The sequence below is a fragment of the Triticum aestivum genome, chromosome 5B, assembly GCF_018294505.1.
Source record: "Triticum aestivum cultivar Chinese Spring chromosome 5B, IWGSC CS RefSeq v2.1, whole genome shotgun sequence".
NCBI classification, from domain to species: Eukaryota; Viridiplantae; Streptophyta; class Magnoliopsida; order Poales; family Poaceae; genus Triticum; species Triticum aestivum.
This window is the reverse complement of record NC_057807.1, coordinates 236,185,405-236,198,061: the sequence shown is the minus strand read 5'-3', so window position 1 is coordinate 236,198,061 and position 12,657 is coordinate 236,185,405.

Genomic DNA, 12,657 nt, shown 5'->3' with positions numbered 1-12,657 from the left:
ACAGTAGGTCGAAGCCTAAGCAAGGCGTTGGATTTACATCCAACGACCGGCATTCTTGTTCAATCAATTGTTTTCTTCCCCCGACGCTGCCGGGGCCGCCTGCTCCAGCCTCTGGCGTCCAGCAGCGTTGTTTTGTGTGCCTCGCAGCGAAACGCTACCCCGTCGATGGCCAGTCCATCCCTCCACTCCGCACCCCCTGTTATTCTCTGCCGAGTGTAGGCCCACCCCGCACCCGAACCAGTCAAGTTTCCCACTCCTCTCCGTCTGTGACTCCACTGCCGCGTCTTCCCCATCTCTAGGTCGTTCTAGTCTGGGGCCTCGCTGTCGTCCACCGCCTCGCTGCACTCGGCGCGGTATGGTCAACAAATGAGAGTCATCAGAAGAGGACTCTACATGGAGAGCCTGACGGCTGGGACCCACGAGGACATGGTCGCACGCAAGGAAAGTTCCTCCTTATTAAGTCGTTTCCTCCCCCTAACAGTTGGGACCCACCGGCTTTATCTTTGCATGGAAGGAAGTGCCTCCTTGTTATGCGAAAAAATCTCTTCCTCCCGATGACAGCTGGGACCTAGAAGATTTGGTGGCTAACTTGTGGGCCTACTAACCAGACGTGTACGCAGGGCTTTGTCAACTTAATCAACAAATGATTCTAGCATCTGGACCGTTGGATGTTAATCAAACAACCGTGCTCCTTCTTCAACCTTTATTCTTGCTCCTATCTCCCGTGGGCGGCAGTGCTGCCGTGCACCCGAGCCAGTCAAGTTTCCCACTCCTCTCCATCTGCGACTCCAGTACCGCGTCTTCCCCATCTCCGGGTCATTCCAGTCTGGGGTCTCGCCATCATCCATCGGCCTTGGTGCGCTCGGCACGGTGTGGTCAACATGGTCAACAAATGAGAGTCATCGAAAGATGACTGTACGTGAGAGGCTGACAGTGGGGACGCACACGCCCATGGACGCATGCATGCAACTACATCCTTTTTACCCTGAAAAATAATGTTTTCTCCCCCTGACTACTAGGACCCTCTAGCTACATCTTTGCACACAAGGAAGTGCCTGACAGTCGGGACCCACCTGGTCGAAGCGTTCGTAGCATTGTCATTCTGGTCGCGAACGTGTACGTACATACGATCGGTCTGTCTGCAGGCTGCAGCGATGAACCATGGTCGTGTAAGGAAGGGCAGTAGAGGCGCGTACGTAGCATGTCACGCAGTACCGTTAATATCGTGTACACATACGTACAGCGGCCAGGGTGCAAGAAAGTAAATACAGCCACGTACGTACATACAGGCGAGGTCTCGAACACCTACTGGCGCATACGTACGGCCAGGGGTCGTGTACATGGCTGGGTCGAAATGGAGAAATTGCGTCGTCGTGTTCATGTGGAGGCAACGCAATGCGTCGTGTTCATCGGGAGGCAACGGAATGTGTCGTGTTCATCGCGAGGAAACGGAATACGTCGTGTTCATCGGGAGCCAACCGGCTTGGACGGAACAGCCGATCAAAACAAGGCATGGCGTACCGCACAACAGAGGAAACAACCTTGTGTTCGACCGGCTACGGTCGAAACTGTAATCTGTTCATCTGGAGGGGTCTGGCGGACTGCAAAATGGAGAAAATGGACTTCTCTTAGACCTTCTACGGTCGAAATGGGGTCCTGTTGATCGGGAGGGGTGTGGCGTACCGCAAAATGGAGGAAACAGACTTCTGTTGGAGCGCTACGATCGAAACGGGGTCCTGTTCATTGGGAGGGGTGTGGCGTACTGCAAAACGGGACTCCACGGGATACTGTTCATCTCCACCGTCGACCTCCTCCAGCCTCCACGGCCTACTGTTCATCCAGCGTCGACCTCCTCCAGCCTCCACTTGCGACTGTTCATCCACGAGCTCCTGTTCATCCAGCCTCCACCGCTCCTCCACCGGCTACTGTTCAACCAGCCCTTTCCACGGGGTCCTGTTCAACCACCCCTCCATGGGCTATTGTTCATCTAGACCTCCACCGGCTACTGTTCAACCAGCCCTCCACGGGGTCCTGTTCATCCAGCCCTCCACGGGGTCCTGTTCATCCACCCCCAACCGGCTCGATCGGGGTCCTGTTCATCCAGCGGCAACAACCTCTACTACCACGGGGTCCTGTTCATCCATCCCCCCCCACCAGGAACTATTCATCCACCCCCCCCCCCCCCGACATCTCTCACGGTTCATCAAGAGGCAGCAGGTTCGATCGACTTCAGTTAGCAGCAGTAGCGAAGGAATCGCTCAATCGGGTTCAGTTAACAACCATCGATCGATCGCTCGGATTCAGTAATGCGTAGCAGCAGTGCAATCGCTCGGGTTCAGTAGGCGAACGCCTCGCACGGGTTTAGTTAGAGCCCAACGCCTCGCACCCACGCGCGTACGTGTATGAGAGAAATGCGCATCGCTCGGCCCCCGACCACCCACCGTAACCGGGAACTCCTCGATATTTTCCTCGCCCTCGCTTCTACCACGGTTTTTTACTTCATGGACGGCCCAAAGAATGTCATGCAGCTGCGTCTCCAGCCCGCCCAGGATGAAAAGCCCATTTTCTTTCATGATTTTTTGTCATAGAAGTAGGAGCCCACCACATCTATGATGATACCGGGTTTTGTCACAATTATCGTCATAGAAGTGTCATAAGCATGACAGAAAAAGTTTTGTTCGGCCCAAAATGTCATGGTTGTGTCTTTTTTGTAGTGATTCCAACTTATCCATGGTTCATACTTCGAATACTTCCGTAACTCCAAAAATTCCGAAAAATTAGGACAACCTGGGCAGTTTGCATATCAATCTTATGTAAAAAAATAGATCAAAATCATGTTCCTGTGATGTTTAAAAATTATTTTATTGGGCGCAAAAGTTTCTATTTTTCGGCAAGATCAAATCAACTATCACCGTAAGCTATCCCAAAGGTCTTACTTGACACAAACACTAATTAAAACACCAAAACACAATTACTAAAGAGGTACTAATGTGTATTTTATTAAAGAACAGTAGCAAAACAAAAAACACAAAAATAAAATTGGGTTGCCTCCCAACAAGCGCTATTGTTTAACGCCCCCTAGCTAGGCATAAAACATAGATCTAGGTATTGTAATATTTGGTATGCAATCCATAAGTAGCTCTCAAAATAGATTCATATGGCAACTTAATTTTATTTCTAGGAAAGTGTTCCATGTCCTTCCTTAACGGAAATTGAAATCTAATGTTTCCTTTTTTCATATAAAAAATTGCACCAATCGTTCTAAGGAAGGGTCTACCAAGAATAATAGGACATGTAGGATTGCAATCTATATCAAGAACAATGAAATCTACGTGCACATAATTCCTATTTGCGACAATGAGAACATCATTAATCCTACCATAGGTTTCTAAATAGTGGAATCGGCACGATGCAAATTTAAAGAGCAACCATCAAATTCACGGAAACCTAACACATCACATAAAGTTTTTGGAATCGTGGAAATGCTAGCACCCAAATCACACAAAACATAGCACTCATAATCTTTCATCTTAATCTTAATAGTAGGTTCCCACTCATCATAAAGTTTTCTAGGGATAGAAACTTCCAATTCAAGCTTTTCTTCAAAAGATCTCATCATAGCATCAATAATATGTTTAGTAAAAACTTTATTTTGATTATAAGCATGAGGAGAATTCAACATGGATTGCAACAAGGAAATACGATCTATCAAAGAACAATTATCATAAATAAATTACTTGAAATCCAAAAGAGTGGGTTCATTGCTACCTAAAGTTTTGACCTCTCCAATCCCAGTTTTATCAATTTTTGCATCAAGATCTATAAACTCTGAATCATTGGGACGCCTTCTAACTAAAATTGACTCATCTCCAGTCCCATATATCAAGATTTATTTTAGAAAACAAAGATTCAATAGGAGTCACATCAATCACTTTAAGATCTTCATCATTGTTTTCACGAAACTCCGGCTTAGCGGCCATCTTATTGACCAAAGTAGTTTGTTTATCAGAAATTTGGCCAACTAAATTTTCAAGATGTGAAAATTAAGATTTAATACCATAAAATTCTTTAGACATATCATCGAGCTCTTTATTCATATACTCCATAAAAGTTTTCTGCTCCTTGAGCTCGTTCCTAAAGAAACTATTGTCCTTAAATTGTAGAGTCACGAAACTCCTAGTATTATTTTCAATTTCTTCCAGCCTTTTAAAGTAAGGGTCAAAGCTCTTTGGTTGATCCATCAAGGCAATCGAACGCATGAGCGCACAAAAGCAAACGAAAAGATGAACGAAAGAAGGCCGAAGAAAATGGCAAATATTTTCAAAAATCGTTTTAGAAGTGAGGAAGAGGAAAACGTGAGGCAAATGGAGAATAATGTAATGCAAGAGATGAGAGTTTTAAGATGGGTTCTTGGTATGTCTTGACTTGGCGTAGATCTCCCTAGCAACGGCGCCAGAAATTCTTCCTGCTACTTCTTGAGCTTGTGTTGGTTTTTCCCTTAAAGAGGAAAGGGTGATAAAGCAAAGTAGAGATAAGTATTTCCCTCAGTTGATTATCAAGGTATCAATCTAGTAGGAGAAGAACACGCAAATCACCAATACTTGCACAAACAATCAAACACTTGCACCCAACGCGATAAAGGGTTTGTCAATCCCTTCACGGTCACTTGCAAAGGTGAGATCTGATAGAGATAGATAAACAAAAGATAAAATATTTTTGGATTTTTTGGTGTATAGATTTGAAAGTAAAGACTGCAAAAAAGTAAATCGGAAACTAATATGATGGAAAATAGACCCGGGGGCCATAGGTTTCACTAGAGGCTTCTCTCTTGAAGGCAAATAATACGTTTGGTGAACAAATTAGTGTCGAGAAATTGATAAAAAAAGCGCAAAGTTATGACGATATCCAAGGCAATGATTATGAAATATAGGCATCACGTCTGTGTCAAGTAGATCGACTCCTTCCTGCATCTACTACTATTACTCCACACATCGACGACTATCCATCATGCATCTAGAGTATTAAGTTCATAAAGAACGGAGTAACACCTTAAGTAAGATGACATGATGTAGAGGAATAAACTCAAGCAATATGATGTAAATCCCATCTTTTTATCCTCGATCGCAACAATTCAATACGTTTCTCGCTACCCCTACTTTGGCACGGGGTGAAATCATGCAAGATTGAACCCAAAGCTAAGCACCTCTCCCATTGCAAGAAAAATCAATCTAGTTGGCCAAACAAAACCGATGATTCAAAGAGAAATACAAAGATATCAAATCATGCATATAAGAATTCAGGGAAGATTCAAATAATATTCATAGATAAGCTGATCATAAATCCACAATTCATCGGATCTCGACAAACACACCGCAAAAGAAGATTACATCGGATGGATCTCCAAGAACATCGAGGAGAATATGGTATTGAGAATCAAAGAGAGAGAAGAAGACATCTAGCTACTAGCTATTGACCCGTAGATCTGAGGTAAACTAATCACACTTCATTGGAAGGGCAATAGAGTTGATGTAGATGCCCTCCGTGTTTGAATCCCCCTCCGGCAGGATGCCGGAAAAAGCCCCAAGATGGGATCTCACGGGAACAGAAGGTTGCGGCGGTGGAAAAGTGTTTTCGTGGATGCTTCTGGTGGTTTGGGAATATATGTGAATATATAGGAGGGAGATCTAGGTCAGGGGGTTACCGAGGGGCCCACAAGGTAGGGGCGCACACCATACCCCCCCTGGGCGTGCCCTCCACCCTTGTCGCTGCCTCTTGGCTCTTCTGACTTGCACTCCAAGTCTTTTGGGTGTCTTCTGGTCCAAGAAAAATCATCGTGAAGTTTTATTCCGTTTGGACTCCGTTTGGTATTTTACTTTTCTGCGAAGCTCAAAAACAAGGAAAAAACAGAAACTGGCACTGGGCTCTAGGTTAATAGGTTAGTACCAAAAATAATATAAAATATCATATTAATGCATATAAAACATCCAAAACAGATAATATAATAGCATGGAACAATCATAAATTATAGATATGTTGGACACGTATCAGACCGCAAGGCGTTCGACGGATTGCTCGAAGGTACAATGGATAGTGGTGATGAATTTTTCTTTCACGATTTCATTTGCTCATCGGATGATTCATCCTCGGATGATGAAGAGCTGGCGGATGTGTTGGTTGTACATGAACACATCACTAGGAAGCGGCCTCGTGAAGAAAATATGCCCTAGAGGCAATAATAAAGTTATTATTTATTTCCTTATTTCATAATAAATGTTTATTATTCATGCTAGAATTGTATTAACCGGAAACATAATACATGTGTGAATACATAGACAAACATAGTGTCACTAGTATGCCTCTACTTGGCTAGCTCATTGATCAAAGATGGTTGTGTTTCCCAGCCATAGACATGAGTTGTCATTTGATTAACGGGATCACATCATTAGAAGAATGACGTGATTGACTTGACCCATTCCGTTAGCTTAGCACTTGATCGTTTAGTATGTTGCTATTGCTTTCTTCATGACTTATACATGTTCCTATGACTATGAGATTATGCAACTCCTGTTTACTGGAGGAACACTTTGTGTGCTACCAAACATCACAACGTAACTGGGTGATTATAAAGGAGCTCTACAAGTGTCTCCGAAGGTACATGTTGAGTTGGCATATTTCGAGATTAGGATTTGTCACTCCGATTGTCGGAGAGGTATCTCTGGGCCCTCTCGGTAATGCACATCACTATAAGCCTTGCAAGCAATGTGGCAAACGAGTTAGTTGCGGGATGATGCATTACGTAATGAGTAAAGAGACTTGCTAGTAACGAGATTGAACTAGGTATTGAGATACCGACGATCGAATCTCGGGCAAGTAACATACCGATGACAAAGGGAACAACGTATGTTGTTATGTGGTTTGACTGATAAAGATCTTCGTAGAATATGTAGGAGCCAATATGAGCATCCAGGTTCTGCTATTGGTTATTGACCGGAAACGTGTCTCGATCATGTCTACATAGTTCTCGAACCCGTAGGGTCCGCGCGCTTAAGGTTTCGATGACAGTTATATTATGAGTTTTTGTGTTTTGATGTACCGAAGGAGTTCGGAGTCCCGGATGAGATCGGGGACATGACGAGGAGTCTCGAAATGATCGAGACGTAAAGATCGATATATTGGACGACTATATTCGGACATCGGAAAGGTTCCGAGTGATTCGGGTATTTTTCGGAGTACCGGAGAGTTACGGGATTTCGTATTGGGCCTTAATGGGCCATACTGGAAAGGAGAGAAAGGCCCCAAAGGGTGGCTGCACCCCTCCCCATGGAGTAGTCTGAATTGGACTACGGAGGGGGCGCCCCCTTCTTTCCTTCTCCTTCTCCCTTTCCTTTCCTTCTCTCCTACTCCTTCTACTTGGAAGGGCTCCTAGTTCTACTAGGAAAGGGGGAATCCTACTCCCGGTGGAAGTAGGACTCCCCTAGGGTGCGCCATAGAGAGAGGGTCGGCCCTCCCCCTCCTCCACTCCTTTATATACGAGGAGGGGGCACCCCTTGGAGACACAACAATTGATCTCTTGATCTCTTAGCCGTGTGCAGTGCTCCCCTCGACCATAGTCCTCCTCGATAATATTGCAGCGGTGCTTAGGCGAAGCCCTGCGACAGTAGAACATCAATATCGTCACCACGCTGTCGTGCTGACGAAACTCTCCCTCGACACTCGGCTGGATCGGAGTTCGAGGGACGTCATCGAGATGAACGTGTGCTAGAACTCGGAGGTGTCATAGATTGGGTGCTTGATCGGTCGGGCCGTGAAGACGTACGACTACATCAACCGCGTTGTTCTAACGCTTCCGCTTTCGGTCTACGAGGGTACGTGGACAACACTCTCCCCTCTCGTTGCTATGCATCACCATCATCTTGCGTGTGCGTAGGAAATTTTGAAATTACTACGTTCCCCAATAGTGGTATTAGAGCCTGGTTTTATGCGTAGATGTTATATGCACGAGTAGAACACAAGTGAGTTGTGGGCGATACAAGTCATACTGCTTACCAGCATATCATACTTTGGTTCGGCGGTATTGTTGGATGAAGCGGCCCGGACCGACATTACACGTACGCTTACGCGAGACTGGTTCTACCGACGTGCTTTGCACACAGGTGGCTGGCGGGTGTCTGTTTCTCCAACTTTAGTTGAACCGAGTGTGGCTACGCCCAGTCCTTGCGAAGGTTAAAACATCACTAACTTGACGAACTATCGTTGTTGTTTTGATGCGTAGGTAAGAACGGTTCTTGCTCAGCCCGTAGCAACCACGTAAAATTTGCAACAACAAAGTAGAGGACGTCTAACTTGTTTTTGCAGGGCATGTTGTGATGTGATATGGTCAAGACGTGATGCTATATTTTATTGTATGAGATGATCATGTTTTGTAACCGAGTTGTCGGCAACTGGCAGGAGCCATATGGTTGTCGCTTTATTGTATGAAATGCAAGTGCCCTGTAATTTCTTTACTTTATCACTAAGCGGTAGCGATAGTCGTAGAAGCAATAGATGGCGAAACAACAACGATGCTATGATGGAGATCAAGGTGTCACGCTGGTGACGATGGTGATCACGACGGTGCTTCGGAGATGAAGATCACAAGCACAAGATGTTGATGGCCATATCATATCACTTATATTGGTTGCATGTGATGTTTATCCTTTATGCATCTTATCTTGCTTTGATTGACGGTAGCATTTTAAGATGATCTCTCACTAATTATCAAGAAGTGTTCTCCCTGAGTATGCACCGTTGCGAAAGTTCTTCGTGATGAGACACCACGTGATGTTCGGGTGTGATAGGCTCTACGTTCAAATACAACGGGTGCAAAATAGTTGCACACGCGGAATACTCAGGTTAAACTTGACGAGCCTAGCATATACAGATATGGCCTCGGAACACGGAGACCGAAAGGTCGAGCGTGAATCATATAGTAGATATGATCAACATAGTGATGTTCACCATTGAAAACTACTCCATCTCACGTGATGATCGGACATGGTTTAGTTGATTTGGATCACATGATCACTTAGATGACTAGAGAGATGTCTGTCTAAGTGGGAGTTCTTAAGTAATATGATTAATTAAACTTAAATTTATCATGAACTTAGTCCTGGTAGTATTTTGCAAATTATGTTGTAGATCAATAGCTCGCGTTGTTGCTTTCATATGTTTATTTTGATATGTTCCTAGAAAAAAATTGTGTTGAAAGATATTAGTAGCAATGATGCGGATTGGATCCGTGATTTGAGGTTTATCCTCATTGCTGCACAGATGAATTATGTCCTTAATGCACCGCTAGGTGACAGACCTATTGCAGGAGCAGATGCAGACGTTATGAACGTTTGGCTAACTCAATATGATGACTACTTGATAGTTTATTGCACCATGCTTGACAGCTTAGAATCGGGACTTCAAAGACGTTTTGAACGTCATGGACCATATGAGATATTCCAGGAGTTGAAGTTAATATTTCAAGAAAATACCCGAGTTGAGAGATATGAAGTCTCCAACAAGTTCTATAGCTAAAAGGTGGAGGAGAATCGCTCAACTAGTGAGCATGTGCTTAGATTGTCTGGGTACTACAATCACTTGAATCAAGTGGGAGGTAATCTTCCAGATAAGATAGTGATTGACAAAGTTCTCTGGTCACCATCACCAAGTTACTAGAACTTCGTGATGAACTATAGTATGCAAGGGATGACGAAAACGATTCCCGAGCTCTTTGTCATGTTGAAATCAACGAAGGTAGATCAAGAAAGAGCATCAGGTGTTGATGATTGACAAGACCACTAGTTTCAAGAAAAACGCAAAGGGAAAGAAAGGGAACTTCAAGTAGAATGGTAAGCAAGTTGTCACTCCTGTGAAGAAGCTCAAAGCTAGATCAAAGCCTGAAACTGAGTGCTTACACTGCAAAGAAAGTGGTCACTGGAAGCGGAAATGCCCTGAATATTTGGTGGATAAGAAGGATGGCAAAGTGAACAAGGGTATATTTGATATACAGGTTATTGATGTGTGCCTTACTAGTGTTTATAGTAGCCACCGGGTATTTGATACTTGTTCGGTTGCTAAAATTAGTAACTTGAAATAGGAGTTACAGAATAAACAGAGACTAGTTGAGGGTGAAGTGACGATGTGTGTTGGAACTGGTTCCAAGATTGATATGATCATCATCGCACACTCCCTATACTTTCGGGATTAGTGTTAAACCTAAATAAATGTTATTTGGCGTTTGCGTTGAGCATGAATATGATTTGATAATGTTTATTGCAATACGGTTATTCATTTAAAGTCAGAGAATAATTGTTGTTCTGTTTACATGAATAAAACCTTCAACGGTCATACACCCAATGAAAATAGTTTGTTGGATCTCGATCGTAGTGATACACATATTCATAATATTGATGCCAAAAGATGCAAAGTTAATAATGATAGTGCAACTTATTTGTGGCACTACCGTTTGGGTCATATCGGTGTAAAGCGCATGAAGAAACTCCATAAAGATGGATTTTTGGAATCACTTGGTTATGAATCATTTGATGCTTGCGAACCATGCCTTTTGGGCAAGATGACTAAAACTCCGTTCTCCGGAACAATGGAGCGAGCAACTGACTTATTGGAAATAATACATATTGATGTATGCGAACCAATGAGTATTAAGGCTCGTGGCGGGTATCGTTATTTTCTGACCTTCACAGATGATTTGAGCAGATATAGGTATATCTACTTGATGAAACATAAGTCTGAAATAGTTGAAAGGTTCAAAGAATTTCAGACTGAAGTGTAAAATCATCATAACAAGAAAATAAAGTTTCTGCGATTTGATCGTGGAGATGAATATTTGAGTTACGAGTTTGGTCTTCATTTCAAACAATGTGGAATAGTTTCATAGCTCACGCCACATGGAACACCACAGCATAATGGTGTGTCCGAACGTCATAACCGCACTTTATTGGATATGGTGCGATCTATGATGTATCTTACCGATTTACCACTATCATTTTGGGGTTATGCATTAGAGATAGTTGCATTCACGTTAAAATAGGGCACCATCTAAATCCGTTGAGACGACACCGTATGAACTATGGTTTAGCAATAAACCTAAGCTGTCATTTCTTAAAGTTTGGAGTTTTGATGCTTATGTGAAAAAGTTTCAACCTGATAAGATCGAACCCAAATCGGAGAAATGCATCTTCATAGGATACCCAAAGGAGACTGTTGGGTACACCTTCTAATCACAGATCTGAAGGCAAAATATTCGTTGCTAAGAATGGATCCTTTCTAGAGAAGGAGTTTCTCTCGAAAGAAGTGAGTGGGAGAAAAGTAGAAACTTGATGAGGTAATAGTACCTTCTCCCGAATTGGAAACTAGTTCATCACTGAAATCAGTTCCAGTGATGCCTACACCAATTAGTGAGGAAGCTAATGATGATGATCATGAAACTTCAAATCAAGTTACTATAGAACCTCGTAGGTCTTTTAGAGTACGGTCCGCACCAGAGTGGTACGGTAATCCTATTCTGGAAGTCATGTTACTAGACCATGATAAACCTACGAACTATGAGGAAGCGATGATGAGCCCAGATTCCGCGAAATGGCTTGAGGCCATGAAATCTGAGACGGGATCCATGTATGAGAACAAAGTGTGGACTTTGGTGGAGTTGCCCAATGATCGGCAAGCCATATTGTATAAATGGATCTTCAAGAGGAAGACAGACGCTGATAAGTAGTGTTACTATCTACAAAGGTAGACTTGTCAAAAAAGGTTTTTGACAAAGTTCAAGGTGTTAACTACGATGAGATTTTCTCATTTGTAGCGATGCTTAAGTCTGTCCGAATCATGTTAGCAATTGCCACATTTTATGAAATCTGGCAAATGGATGTCAAAACTGCATTCCTTAATGGATTTATTAAAGAAGAGTTGTATATGATGCAACAGAAGGTTTTGTCAATCCTAAAGGTGCTAACAAAGTGTGCAAGCTCCAGCGATCCATTTATGGACTGGTGCAAGCATCTCGAAGTTGGAATATACACTTTGATGAGTTGATCAAAGCATATGGTTTTATACAGACTTTTGGAGAAGCATGTATTTAAAAGAAAGTGAGTGGGAGCACTACAACATTTCTGATAAGTATATGTGAATAACATATTGTTGATCAGAAATAATGTAGAATTTTTCTGGAAAGCATAAAAGGATACTTGAATAAGAGTTTTTCAAAGAAAGACCTCGGTGAAGCTGCTTACACATTGAGCATCAAAAATCTATAGAGATAGATCAAGATGCTTGATTAGATTTTTCAATAAGTACATACCTTAATAAGATTTTGAAGTAGTTCAAAATGGAAAAGTCAAAGAAGGAGTTCTTGCCTGTGTTCCAAGGTGTGAAGCTGAGTGAGACTCAAAACCCGACCATGGCAGAAAATAGAAAGAGAATGAAAAGTCATTCCCTACGCCTCAGTCATAGGTTCTATAAAGTATGTTATGATGTATACCAGACCTATTGTATACCTTGCTCCGAGTTTGGCAAGGGAGTACAATTTTGATCTAAGAGTAGATCACTGGACAGCAGTCAAGAATATCCTTAGTGAGGACTAAGGAAATATTTCTCAATAATGGAAGTGAT